Raw genomic sequence first — 14,915 nt, 5'->3', positions numbered from 1 at the left:
ATTTGAAGACATGCTTTTTTTTTCCCCCTCACTCATGACACCCAACTTTGACCAACATAGAGTAGCATTATGGCAAACTTGGTAGTCTGCAGTTCATCCAACACACATACACTGATCATCAACTGAACGTCAGTTATTGTATTTCCTGAAACTGTCAATTCCAATATACTTTATAGCAGTGTCACAGCATTAAAGTTGCCAGCAGTGGGTGATGACAGAGTTGGGTGTGGGAGGCAGAAGAACCACAAGATAAACAAGAAATTAAATCACAGAACCTTGTAAAATAAGGGGAGATGCTGATCAGAGACTCTCACTCCCATCCCCGAGGAACGGTGACGTCATGAGTCATCCCATCAGCACGCTGTTGATGGTTGTGTGCTCTCCTCCCGTCAACTCCAGAACTTTTCCAGGTTCGGTCAATGCCCAAGCCATCAGGCCAAGTGCTATTTTCAGCTCCAGCAGCTCCCTTGTTTTGCGAGCAGCCCAGACAGGAAACCACCCAGTCTGGGAGGATTCAGTTAGGTCCCAAAAGAGCACACACTCAGGTACAAAACTTTCAAGGCAGCAAGGGATGCTGCGGTTAGTCTCCACGCACCACTGAAGAGGGGACAAACAGGCGTTGGTTCTCCAAGGGATTAACACTGTTTTACACACATGCACACACACACACCTACACGTCACACACACACACACACACACACACACAAACACACACACACACACCCCAATATGTGTATGTATATGCACGCATGTGGCATACACACATACATATTTGTACTATATATGTAAATACATGACACATATAATGTATGACACATATACACATATATTTGTGTGTATGTATATGTATATGCACATGTATTTGTATGCATGCACATGTATATATGTATATGCTTAAATATGTATATGTATGTGTATAAATACATATACAGACATATTTTCACGTAGGTGTGTACATACATAAACATATACGTATATGTATGTAAGCATATGAGGGGTGGATCTAAAGGCATTTTACAACCCCCCATTCCTCTCTATGTGTTTCTACATTGATTTCTACCAAGAACTTGCGGAGACTTTAAATTTACACCTTTTTTTTTCAAGGAAGATGTTTCATTTCAGTTGAAAGTGCCACTAGTTAAGAATCATGTGAGTGTAAGGGGAGCAGTCTCAGGCAGATTTTGTAGATAGGACAAACATCTGTCACACACAGAGTTTTGATTAAAATTCGGAGGACGTCCTTAGGGTGAGCTTGATTTCTTCATCGTCTCCCAGGAGGCTCTGGTTGGCAAGTCCATCTGATGTTCCTGGACTCACAAGTGCCCACATGGCTTTAGAAAGGAAAGTGGGAAGAGAGGGCAGGAGGACACATCAGATCACGCAAAGTCAGATGTGATGTTGGGGACCTACTCACACAAAAAATCGCTCGGTGCATCTGAAATTTACCTGAGTCCCTAAATCTTGTCTGACAACCCTGTCATTGGTACTCCTCACCCACTCATTCTTAGTCTTGATTTCTTCAAGGTCAGTCTGGCTTTTCTAATCTCTGTTTCCTCATGGGGCATAGTCCACAGCTGGGAACAGGAGAATCTACTAATATTTATTGGATCAATGGATAGACACGTAACAAACATAACCCAAATCGTTAATTCTTACAAACCCCACTACCTAACATAAAATGGTCAAATTAAAGTTAATTGAGGAAATAAATGTCCATAAGAACTTTCAGATGCATGACTTCAGATCAGGCTATTTAATACGATAGTTTCTACAGCTGGTAGGCTGGTGCTTGAATTGGGACTAATTTCTCCCTGGAGGTGAAACTAGAAGTTCCATTCAACCAAGGGTAACTGTCATTTACTGGATGCTCAGTATCATCCAATAAATATTTATACAAACCTTAACTTTCACAAAGCCCTACTGGGAAGAGTTTAACCCTCTTTCACAGATGAGGAAAGGGAAGCTCAGAGACATTAAGCAATTTGCAGAAGATCACACAGCTGTCTTCAAGGACAACCGGAATTTGAACTCAGGCAGACTGGCTCCGATATTGGTATCCTAACTATTCAACTACATAGTAGCTCAAATAAAACAAATTCTATGTATTCAACAGGGCTTCCCAGGTGGCTCAGTGATAAAGAATCTGTCTGCCAAGAAGGAGGCTCAGGTTTGATCCCTATGTCTGGAAGATTCCTTGGAGAAGGAAATGGCAACCACTCCAGCATTCCTACCTAGGAAATTTCAAGGACAGAGGAGCCTGGCAGGCTAATCACAAAGAAGTCGGCATGAGTTAGTGACTAAACAAAAGCAGTGTGTTCACCTATGCTGGTGGCTCAGCAGGAAAGAGTCCACCTCAATCCAGGAGACTCGGCTCAACCCCTGGGCTTAACCCCTGCGTCAGGAAGATCCCCGGGAGAAGGAAATGGCAGCCCACTCCAGCGTTCTTGCCTGGGAATCCCATGGACAGGGCAGCCTGGAGGGCTGTAGTCGGCGGTGTCACAAGAGTTGGACACGACTGAGCGTCTAAAGCAGCAGCACCACCACAGGCTGACCCCACAGCTTTTGCTTCGTGAAATAGATGAGCTCTTGCTGTCCATGCCCTAGTTCTCTTTCTCTACTACCAGTAATGTTCTCCAACAGGCCTTGCGTGTTTTTCCTTCTACAACTCCTCACTTCCATGTAACTCTTAGTCAACACTGCGAATAGCTTTCCAAAATAGCAACAACCTATAAGAAGAATCTCCCACTGAAATTATGCCCCAAATTTAAGATCTTATCAAGTTTATCCTCCCCCTCCTCCTCACCCACTCTCTGCTCCAGAATATAGGACAAGGTTAAAAAGTAGGAGCAATGAATACAGCATAAGAAGGCTTCTTTTGTGAAACTTGTGGAGGGGAGGAGAGGGGTTGGCGTACAGATTTCTCATACTAGGGATTCATATCCAATAGATAAACCCAGAAAAATGAAAGTGTTAGTCACTCAGTCGTGTCCGACTCTTTGCGACCTCGTGGACTGTAGCCTGCCAGGGTCCTCTCTCCATGGAATTCTCCAGGTGAGAATATTGGATTGGATACCCATTCCCTTCTCCAGGGGATCTTTCTGATCCAGGGATCAAACCCAGGTCTCCTGCATCGCAGGTGGATTCTTTACCATCTGAGCCACGAGGGAAGCCCAAAAAAAGCTGGGCATAATTCCTTTTATTAAGGATGGCTCAGGTCATTTCTAGACTCACAGCAGCTATATTTGGGATGAAAAGAATATTTTGGAAAGTTCCCTAAAGTCATTTCATGTAAAGGACTATAAAAATATTAGGCATCATGCTATCTTATCTTTGTTTGATAGAGATATAATGTATCTTTATTAGCCAATTTTAAAGTAATATTTTAGGTGATGACAAGGTGAAAAGACTGGATATACGGAACTGTAACTGGAAATTTTCACGGGAAAATTTAATCCATTTTGACTGATGGCTGGAAGGAAGAGATGGTAAGGTTGAATTAACAATTTGGAAGGCTAATTCATCAGCAATAATAAGCTAGTTTCAACGGAAAAATAAGATGCTAAACCATGGGAACCCCCAGTTAGAAAGAAAAAAAAATACAAAAGACCAATACAAGATACATTTCCAAAGAAGGCTGCTCAAACTATATCCCAGGATATTCTTTCTCACAACTGATTTTAAAGAAAACTAAATAACTGTCCATGTGTAATACATGAAGTAAAATTCTCACTAGGCAAACAAGGATAACCAGAATGATGCTTTTAATAAGTACCTTTGAATTTCATATCAAAGGCTTTCAGTTCAGTCTACAATGAATGTACTGATTTTTATTCCATCATCTGCCCACATGGAACCATACGAGACTTTGGTGTTTTGGGGTTTAGGAACCACAGGTGAGGGATCTAGCACTTCAGAAACACTGAAAACCACTGGCTACCTGTGGCTGATTCATGTTGCTATATAGCAGAAACCAACACAATATTGTAAAGCAATTATCCTCCAATTAAAAATAAATAAATTTAAATTAAGAAAAAAGAAAACCATCGGCACTGCCTTTAACTATCAAGGTCCTTTGTTCCCAAATTAAACTACCAGAAGCTTCAAACCCATGTGACTCTTGACATTCTAACTACTGTTAGGAACAAGAGAACTATCTGCTGTTTCACGACCATCACCCAGACTACAGAGTCTTCTCATATCCAGGCCTGGTGGACACAAGCAAACCCAACACATGGCAGCAATGGACTATGTAGGCCAGGCCTGTAGACGTCCGCATGTGAACCAGGGGTATGAAGCCATTGCATCTCATGAGAACGCAAAACCTCATTTCGCTGACAACAAGACTGTTGGTCCGGGACTGCCTGGCAGCCCAGTGGTTAAGACTTTGACTTCCACTGCAGGGGGCGAAGGTTCAACCCCTGGTCAGCGAGTTAAGACTCCACATGCCTCAGGACCAAAACACCAAAATATATAAAACCACCTCTTGATTTATCTCCTGGTGAAGATTGCAGGGAGACATGGGGGACACACAGATCAAGCTCAGATAGTAAGAACGCAGAATCTGTGCACCTCACCCATCCCCTGCGAGTAAGGGACCCTCTGGTCACCTCATCAAGGTAGATTCGACCTGGGAGCACTGGTTGTTATGTGCTGGATCTGATGTCCTCTCAAGTTGAAAATAATCACCTCATTGAGACATATCAAGAAAATTTCACCCAGAAAACACTGATGGAGCCATGCGGGGAGAGAGGCGGAGGATAAAACAGGAAAGAGAAGGAAGAGGAGTAGGAATAGGACTAGAAGAAGGCTACAGTCTCCACCTGCCAGAGGTCTCTTTATTCCCCACTCTTTTTACTCTGCCCTTCACACTTTCACATTTTCCATCTGAGCATGGAGCGCTTTGAGTTTACCTTTCCCCTATTTCCCACTAATATTTCAGCCACTGTAGAGCCATGTTCATTTCCCTATCCTGTGATGTCCCTCACGTCTCTTTTTGTGCATCTCCTGGAAACAGCCTTTCCCCTCTCAGGCGTTCTCTTCCAGGTCACTACTGTTTGTCCTTAACATTTCAGCGTAGACCCCACTTTATCTTAGAAGCCTGCCATGGTGCCCAGAAATGAGTCAGACATCTTACAGATGTACAGCCACAGGAATCTATTCACATTCTCCTATAGTGCCCACTACACTATATTGCAATTCTATGTTTATTGGTTATTCTCTCCCTCCAGATATGAATTCCTTGAAGGCAGAATTGTATCTTTAACCTTTGGATCATCTACACATGGCATGAAAGACATTCTAGGAAAAAAGTATTAAAGTAATAATTATATGAATATACCTAATTTTCTAAAAGGCATATTTCAGTTTTGACAAAGATACACAGTTTGATCAAGATTTTGACATAAATTCATGGCAGAACTAGAAATAAAAGTGGCCTAGCCCCTGGTGGTTCAGCAGGAAAGAATCTGCCTGGAATGCAGGAGAGGCAGGAGACACAGGTTCAGTTCCTGGGTTGGGGAGATTCCCCTGGAGGAGGAAATGGTAACCCACTCCAGCATTCTTGCCATGGAAATCCCACGGACAGAGGAGCCTTGAGGGCTACAGTCCATGGGGTCCCAGAAGAGTCGGGCACAACTTAGCAACTAAACAACAACTGAACAAAAAGAGAAAAAAAGAACAGAAGCAGGAATAAGACTAGGGAAGACAGAGGGTGCAGAGTTAACCGAAGTTGCTCTGACGGAGACCCTGAGCCTCAGCCAGCCCCTGAGAAGCTTGCTGCTGTTCTTCTTGAGGCTCCATGTCATTCAGACCAGGAGTTGGCACGGTGCCCTCCTGACTGCTGGGCCAACATGCTGCTCTGCCACTGCTACCATTGAGAAGGAAAGGGAAAAACATATTTGGCATCACGGCTTAGACAAATTTACATTTCATTGTGGAAGAGTCCTGTTTGTTCAGCTCTACTCAGTTCCAATCTGTTTCAGTCAAATAACTTTTTATCCTTCTCCCACATTTCGTAGGAGAGGAAGGAAAAGAGAGGGGCGAGAGAGAGAGATGGAGATGGAAAATGAGGAAGAGAACACGGGCTCTTAGGGTCTACTGATTTCTGCCCAGCCCCCTTTGAAAGTGGGATGTTTCCTGTGCACAAAGAATGAGAATTTGGATTAAAGTACTTTTTTCTAAAAACACACATATTTATTTTATTTTCGGTCGTGCTGGGTCTTCTTCGCTGCAAGGACCGTTCTCCAGCTGTGGTGCATGGGTCTCTCCGTGGGTCTCTCACTGCAGGGCCTTTTCCTGCTTCGGAGCATGAGCTGCTGGCCTCAGTAGCTGCAGCTCCCGGGCCCGAGAGGGCAGGCTGAGGAGCTGTGGTGCCCTGTCTGAGTTGCTCCAAGACATGTGGGGTCTTCCCGGACCAGGGGTCGGACCCGTGAGGCCTGCTTTGGCAGGTGGGTTCATAGTCACCCAGCCACCGGGAAGCCCTGCATTGAACTGTTTCTCGCTTCACTCAAGGTTTCAAATAGAGCGAAGATAAGAACCCAATATCAAGTAGTTTTTTTTTTTAAAGTCCAAATTTTTGTATGAGGTTGAATTCAATACAAGCAGGACTACTTTGGCTCCCACCCCGAAAGTGAAAGTCACTCAGTCGTGTCTGACTCTTTGCGACTCCATGGACTATACAATCCATGGAATTCTCTAGGCCAGAATACTGGAGTGGGGAGCCTTTCCCTTCTCCAGGGGATCTTCCCAACACAGGGATCAAACCCAGGTCACCCGCACTGCAGGCGGATTCTTTATCAGCTGAGCCATAAGAATACTGGAGTGGGTAGCCTAATCCTTCTCCAGGGGATCACCCCCACCCAGGAATTGAACTGGGGTCTCCTGCATTGCAGGCAGATTCTTGACCAACTGAGCTACCAGGGAAGACCCACCCCCAAAATAAGTCCTCATGTATAAAATGCTCACGGATGTTCACTCTAGAGCAGTTGTATCAATCAGACAGCTCGGTGACCTGAACCTCAAAGAGAATGCTGAGAGCCTAGTGCAGTCGGAAACAATTGTCAAGCCTCTGACACGCCTTAAGTTCCTGTGATTAAATAATTCAAGGCATTGTGCATTTGCCAGCAGGACAGAATAGTCCCTATTTCAGGATGAGCCTCCCTTGTCACTTTGAAAACCATAGGAAAAGAACGACAACAAATTTGGACAATATAAATCTTGTCTTAGAAGTCAGTATGAGCAAAGATTGTAACATAATATTTAACTTTAAAAAATCTAAATAAATAAGTAAGGACTGTAAGACTTAAGTTGAAACCAGAACCAATTGCCCAAGTATCTTATCAGGTATGATCCCAGCCCTGAGATGGAGGTAAAGAGTGAAGTAAGTGAGCTATAAAATCAGATCCTTGGAGCACGCAAATCCACCCTTCTCAGGTTCTTATTCATTTGAAAAAGATCTGCTGTATTTGGAATTATGTGACTTAAAAAAAAAAATGGTTAACCATTGACTTCATTTTCCCTGAAAGTATAGCGAGATATGTATACATGTGTAGTTCTACAAATACACATTCCAAATAATTTAGGAAATGATATAATTAGTTTAGCATGGTAGTTGCAGTCACTTAAAAAAAAAAAGGAAGAAAGCTTTCTCACTGCCTATTGCCTGCTTCTGGCTATTTCACAAGGAATTGAAAGACTCTGTATAGATTTGCCCTATTAATGCTTTCTGCTTAGGAAAATTGAACTTCCTTCGTCCTGATCAAAAGCAAACAAAATTGATTTGGCCAAGTGTCTGAATTGTAGAGCACTGCAGAAAAAATGTTGGATATCCTCTACTATTTGTTCTATACAGAAAGGGGAAAAAAAAAAAAAAAAAACCCACATACGAAAATGCAGAGGGAAAAGGAGGAGAAAGGAGTCACAAAGAAGCAGTTGAAAAAGTGTGTATTTTCAAGTGAGGGGAATGGGGAGGGGAAGAAAAAAAGAAAAGTTACATCAGGACACAAGAAAGAGGTGATGTATTTCCAAAGATTACTGTCAACAAGTTCCCAGCCGGAGACTTCCCTCATGGCCCAGCGGTTAAGAATCCAACTGCCAATGCAGGGGACATGGGCTTTTTGAGTTTACTCAAACTCATGCCCATCGAGTCGGTGATGGCATCCAGCCATCTCATCCTCTGTCGTCCCCTTCTCCTCCTGCCCCCAATTCCTCCCAGCATCAGGGTCTTTTCCAATGAGTCAACTCTCGCATGAGGTGGCCAAAGTATTGGAGTTTCAGCTTCAGCATCAGTCCTTCCAATGAACACCCAGGACTCATCTCCTTTAGGATGGACTGGTTGGATCTCCTTGCAGTCCAAGGGACTCTCAAGAGTCTTCTCCAACACCACAGTTCAAAAGCATCAATTTTTCAGTGCTCAGCTTTCTTCACAGTCCAACTCTCACATACATACATGACCGCTGGAAAAACCATAGCCTTGACCAGATGGGCCTTTGTTGGCAAATAATGTCTCTGCTTTTTAATATGCTATCTAGGTTGGTCATAACTTTTCTTCCAAGGAGTAAGCGTCTGCAGTGATTTTGGAGCCCAAAAAAATAAAGTCTGACACTGTTTCCACTGTCTCCCCATCTATTTTCCATGAGGTGATGGGACCAGATGCCATGATCTTAGTTTTCTGAATGTTAAGCTTTAAGCCAAGTTTTTCACTCTCCTCTTTCACTTTCATCAAGAGGCTTTTTAGTTCCTTTAGAGTGATAAGTATGCTTAAATCCAGCCTCTGCACCATCTACCTAATGAATGATTCCACCCCAGGGCAAACTCCACTCCCTCCCCCATCCCTCACCTTCAATCCCCCACCCCTCGATCCCCACCCCCTCACCCCTCCTTCCCACACCCCCACCTCAACCCTCCCCACCCTTGCTACACTCAGCACATCAGTTCAGTCCAGTTCAGTTGCTCAGTCGTGTTCGACTCTTTGCAACCCCATGGACTGCAACACACCAGGCCTCCCATCACCAACTCTCAGAGCTTGCTCAAACACATGTCCAATTGAGTCAGTGATGCCATCCAACCATCTCATCCTCTGTCACCCCGTCTCTTCCCACCTTCAATCTTTCCCAGCATCAGGGTCTTTTCCAAGGAGTCAGTTCTTCGCATCAGGTGGCCAAAGTATTGGAGCTTCAGCCTCAGCATCAGTCCTTCCAATGAATATTCAGGACTGATTGCCTTTAGAATTGAATGGTTTGATCTTCTTTCAGTCTAAGGGACTCTCAAGAGTCTTTTCCAACACCACAGTTCAAAAGCATTAATTCTTTGCTGCTCAGCTTTCTTTATAGTCCAACTCTTACATCCATACATGACCACTGGAAAACCATAGCCTTGACTAGATGGACCTTAGCACATGAGTCATTCAGCACGAGTCGAACTTAAGCAAGATAGAACTCACTTTACTCTCTCGTACTTGCTTCAGTCTAAACCTCCTATTCTTCTCATTTTCTCAGGAAATCCTGAAGAACTGATCTGATAATCACAGACTGAAATGTACTGCCCCCACAAAGGATATAAATGTCAGGCATTGTATATTTTTTCCCTCAAGGCATTTGACCAAACAATCAGTGGTTGTTGTTCAGCCGCTCAGTCGTGTCCGACTCTTTGCGACGCCATGGGCGGCAGCACCTCAGGCCTCCCTGTCCATCACCATCTCCTGGAGCTTGCTCAAACTCATGTCCATTGAGTCGGTGATGCCATCCAACCATCTCATCCTCTGTCATTCCCTTCTCTTCCTGCCTTCAATCTTTCCCAGCATCAGTGTATTGTCCATTGAGCCGGCTCTTCGCATCAGGTGGCCAAAGTATTGGAGTTTCAGCTTCAGGATCAGTCCTTCCAGTGAACACTCAGGACCAGGACTGATTTCCTTTAGGATGGACTGGTTTGATCTCCTTGCTGTCCAAGGGATTCTCGGGCATCTTCTCCAACACCACAGTTCAATAGTATACAATTAGTTAAGTTGTATGTTCGACCATATATAGTTAAAAGCATTTCTGTACCTATATCCACCTTAGCAGAAAAATTGCAAAACAGAAATTCCTAAAGAACTGGCACATGACTGGCTGCACAAATCAGTGAGAGAAGTATGAAGCCTTGTCTGTATCAAAGCCGTCTCAGGATCAAAGGCTTGCAGCATCCTCAGCTAACCCAATGGTGCTACATGATGAACCAAAACAAAATCAGAAGGACTCACCCCTCTCACTGCCAAGGCCCTGGGTTCAATCCCTGGTTGGGGAACTAAGACACTGCAAGCCAAGCAGCATGGCCAAAAACCACCAACCAAGCAAACAAACGAAAAAGCAGAATAAAAGCCTGAACAAGTTATTTCCTGGATACCTACTGTTTCCTACATTGTGTTGGATGCTGCGGGAAAAAAAGCTGGTGAAGTAAACCGATGCACTCATTTTCCTATGGATTTTACATCTAGAAGTGAGCCAGTGAGCAAATAACCACTTGACATAACTTGAGTTGTGTCAAGTATCAATACTATAGAAGGAAAGTACTAGATACTCCAAGATGCAGACTGGGGGCTCTAATTTATATACAACCAGAGGGTGAAAGTTTCGGGGAAGGTCTGAAACTCATGGTCCAGTGGTTAAGAGTTGGTCTTGCAACACAGGGGACACGGGTTTGATCCCTGGTCCAGGAAGACCCCGAAAGTCTCGGAACGACTAGGCCCATGTGCCACAACGTTTGCGCCTGCGCTCCAGAGCCTGGGAGCTGCAACAACTGAGTCCCAGGCCCTGCTCCTACTGAAGCCCAATGCCCCAGAGTCCATGCTCTTCAACAAAAAGCCGCCACAAGGAGAAGCCCGAGCACTGCAACTAGAGAGGAAGTCTGTGCACAGCAACGAAGACCCAGCACCGCCAACAGTGAATACATTGAAAGAAAAAAAAAAAATCTCATTTTCCATTAGATTCAAAATTTCACAATGTGAGTGAGCAGGGGAGTTGAGGTCTCTAGTTTCATTAGATTTTTTACTTTTTTTATTGTTTTGCAAGATTTTTTTTTTCCTCTAGGTAGGTGGGATGTAGGATTCTTTGGAGGAAACAGAATCCACAGCCAGAGAGCAGAAAGAGGCTGCCTGAACTGGAAGTCTGAGAGAAGTGCCAGTGACTGTCTGCCATCGGGGTAAGAGTTCTGTCTGTCTGCGTCACGGGGAAGGGACGCCGGGTGACAGGGGCGGAACCTCACCCAGGAGACCCGTGCCCAGGCAAATGCTTTCAGGTTTTGGGACAATTCTCGGGAGCCCACATCCCGTTTTCATCCAGGCTCTGGACTCATCTGCACGGCCAGACCAAGTGACAGTGCTCCTCGCAGCCCTGGGTCTCTGTACCAGGCTGGGACTTTCAGCAGCCCTCAATGCAACATAATTCAGCTGCAAATGACATTACGCAAGGGGAGCCCAGCTCCAGAAGTCTCTGCAAGCTCAGTAACTGGCAAAGGCTACTTTGCAGTTTGAATGTTCACATACAGAGAAAAGAAAAAAAATTAAAAGAAGGAAATCTCTCTCCATCTTATCAACAGAACTTACATGAGAACTCAGCCTTCCTGATTTCTCACCCAGAATTCTTCCCAGTCTTTATTTTTATATCTGTGGGTAGCACAGGAAAAACAAATGTACTCTCTCCTTCCCAAATCCAAGGTTTTTAAAATATTATGTGCCTTGCTTAAATTGCAGTGTCACTTTATACAATATATTTGTATTATTTAAAATTGACCACATTAAATGACTGGTAGACTATGTGGAATGGCACCAAACAATTGCTGGGTGGGTTTAAATGCATTTCCAGGACCTGACGTCATAGAATCTCCCATTAGAGTAAGGAAAATTCTAAGTTTATATTTGCCATTATAACAGTCATCTTAAACATATGCAAAATGCATTTAGCCTAATGTAAGTTATAGGCAGAAAACCAGTTAAGACTACTGTTTCACTTAACTGCCCCTATTGAGTGCTCTCAGAACAAAGGATATAGAAATTGTAGACCTGGAAATATCATCCAACCTAACCCCTTATCAGGTTCTTAAGTGTTCCTCCATTGATAGGGATCTCACTACGTCTTAAACAGTCCATTACGCAGATTTAATTCGTTTCAATCCAGAAAAGTACAAAGAAAGAGAGAGAAGGAAGGGAAGAAAGAAAGAAAGAACAAAGACAGAAGAGAGAAAGAAAGAAGGAAGGAAAGAAGAAAAAGGAAGACACAAAGAAAGAAAGAGACAGAAAGAAAAGGAGGAGCCTCCAACCCGCCCTCAGTGTAAAGAATTAACAAGCTACCAAGAGCACAGAACAGCATTTACTGGGAGAATCAAGTAAAAAATCATCTGACAAAGAAATAAAACTTTGCCTTAAAAGGGTACTGAGCTGAAGTATTAGTTTAGCAAATATTTATCGAGTACTTGGGCAAAACGAGTACAGAAACCCCATGGACAGAGGAGCCTGGTGGGGTACAGCCCACAGGGCCTCAGAGAGTCGGCCCCTGCTGAGCACACACAGTATAGCGTGGTATTGGGTACTTACCACGTACCTAGCACCGCTCCAGGCATTGGAGGTAAAGCAACGAATAACACAAGGAGACTAAACTCTGGCAACTTACTCCAGGAACAGTTTATACAAGAAGAGTTTATATAAGAATAACAAGCAATAATGATAGCAAACGCTCCTGGAGTGCCATGTGCCAGATTTTGTTCTCAATGTTTTATGTATGTTAATACGTTTGATCCTCATTATGACCCTATGTAGAAGGCACTTTTATTGCCCCGGTTAAATTCCTACACTTGAGAAGCCTGAGAACTTCCCTCTAAAGTCACTTGGTAGCTAGGCTTCAAAGCCATCGCGCTTGGCTGTCTTTTAGAAAAAAAGTATGTGTGTTGGGGATGAGGGCAGGGGTTGTTTGGTAAATCAAAAGGGAAATACTGATGCTATGGGGTGGATGCCAAATTTAATTTCAGAGGAAACCCAAGAAAACTGGAGTGGGTAGCTTATCCCTTCTCCAGCGCATCTTCCTGACCCAGGAATCAAACCGGGGTCTCCTGCACCGCAGGCGGATTCTTTTCCAGCTGAGCTTCCAGGAAGCCTCAATTTTTGTTTTAGAAGGGGAATCTGTAAATGCCTTCTGGAGGGAGTAACCCTAATCTGAGGCCTGAGAGTTGAATAGGAGATAAATAAAGTTTGCTGCGGGGGAGGGGAAGGGGTAAAAGGAAGCGATGCCACCGAAGGGGACCTCGCCCGGCCAGACGCAGAGGAGTCGGATAGCGCGCCGCCTGCCCGGAACAGGACCCCGCCCACCGAGTCTGACGGACAGGCCGCAGCTCCGCGGGGACACACCGAGAGCAGCTCTTTCTTTACATTACTCTGTGATTACTCGGATGCCTCCGTCATTTATGAGTTAATTAACAATGATGTGTCAGTCACTCCACAGAAGCTTAACCACAGTCCTCCGCCTCTAAGGTGCTCCTTGCTCTAGATGAGGTGACAGGATTCAGGACCAAGCCACGCACAACTAAGCAACATAAATGCTCTGAAGATGAAAGGCAATATTGCAAATAAGTTAACCTATAATCAATTTAAATAAATTAATCTATAATTATAATTTAACCCATAATTTAATAATTCAAATTAATTTATAACTAATGAATCTGTGATTAATATAGATAACTAATACTTGTCTAATCAATTAGACTAGTATTAATTGTTAATTAATCTATAATTAATATAGATGACTAATACTTTATATATTAATCTATAATTGTTGTTGTTCAGTCACTAAGTTGTGTCTAACTCTTTTCCACCTCATGGACTGCAGCATGCCAGCTTCCCTGTCCTTCACTATAACATAAATGAATAATACTTATATCATCAAAAAAAATTAACCTATAATTAATACAGATGATTAATATTTGTCTAATCAAAACAGCAAAGGTATATCCTGAAACTTGAAGAATGACTCTAAGCTTATTTTGGGGAATAATGGCCAATAATCATTTATAACTCTCTGGAACACAAGTATAAGCAATCTGAATTAAAAGAACTACCAGATAATAAAATACACCATGAAGCCATAATAACTTTACATTGTGGTGCTAGAACAAGAAGAGACCCCTGGTCGTCTCATTACAGGCAGCCTGCACTTCAAGTGAAAGTTTAAAGATCACTGAGAATCTCCAGTGATACGGAACTCTTCCCATTATTGCGTGATGGCCTGGACGGGAGGGGAGTCTGAGGGAGAACAGATACATGTAGCTGTAGGACTGAGTCCCTTTGCTGTTCACCTAAAACCATCACAACACTGTTAATCAGCTGTACTCTGATACAAAATAAAAAGCCTTTTAGAAAAAAGTCTCCAATGATAGATGAAAGCAGAATGCCATGTTAACTTTAACTTTTCATTTTTTTAATTGGAGTATGATTGCTTTACAATGGTGTGTTAACTTCTGCTGTACAGTAGAGTGAAACAGCTTTCTGTATTCACACACAGCCTCCCTCCGGGCCTCCCTCCCACCTACCCCTCCATCCCGCCCCTCGAGGTCATCACAGAGCACTGAGCTGAGCATCCTGTGCTTTATAGCAGGCTCCCACTAGCTATCCATTTTACACATGGTAGTGAATATGTGTGAACCGTGCACTTCCAGACTTTCAAGCTGGTTTTAGAAAAGGCAGAGGAACCAGAGATCAAATTGCCACTGGATCATCGAAAAAGCAAGACGTTCCAGAAAAACATCTTTTTCTGCTTTATTGACTATGCCAACGTCTTTGACTGTGTGGATCACAATAAACTGTGGAAAATTCCTCAAGAGATGGGAACAGTAGACCACCTGACCTGCCTCTTGAGAAACCTGTATGCAGGTCAGGAAGCAACAGTTAGAACTGCACA

This window comes from Cervus elaphus, chromosome 5 (genome assembly GCF_910594005.1).
Source record: "Cervus elaphus chromosome 5, mCerEla1.1, whole genome shotgun sequence".
Lineage (NCBI taxonomy): Eukaryota > Metazoa > Chordata > Mammalia > Artiodactyla > Cervidae > Cervus > Cervus elaphus.
Note: the sequence above shows the minus strand (reverse complement) of the source record.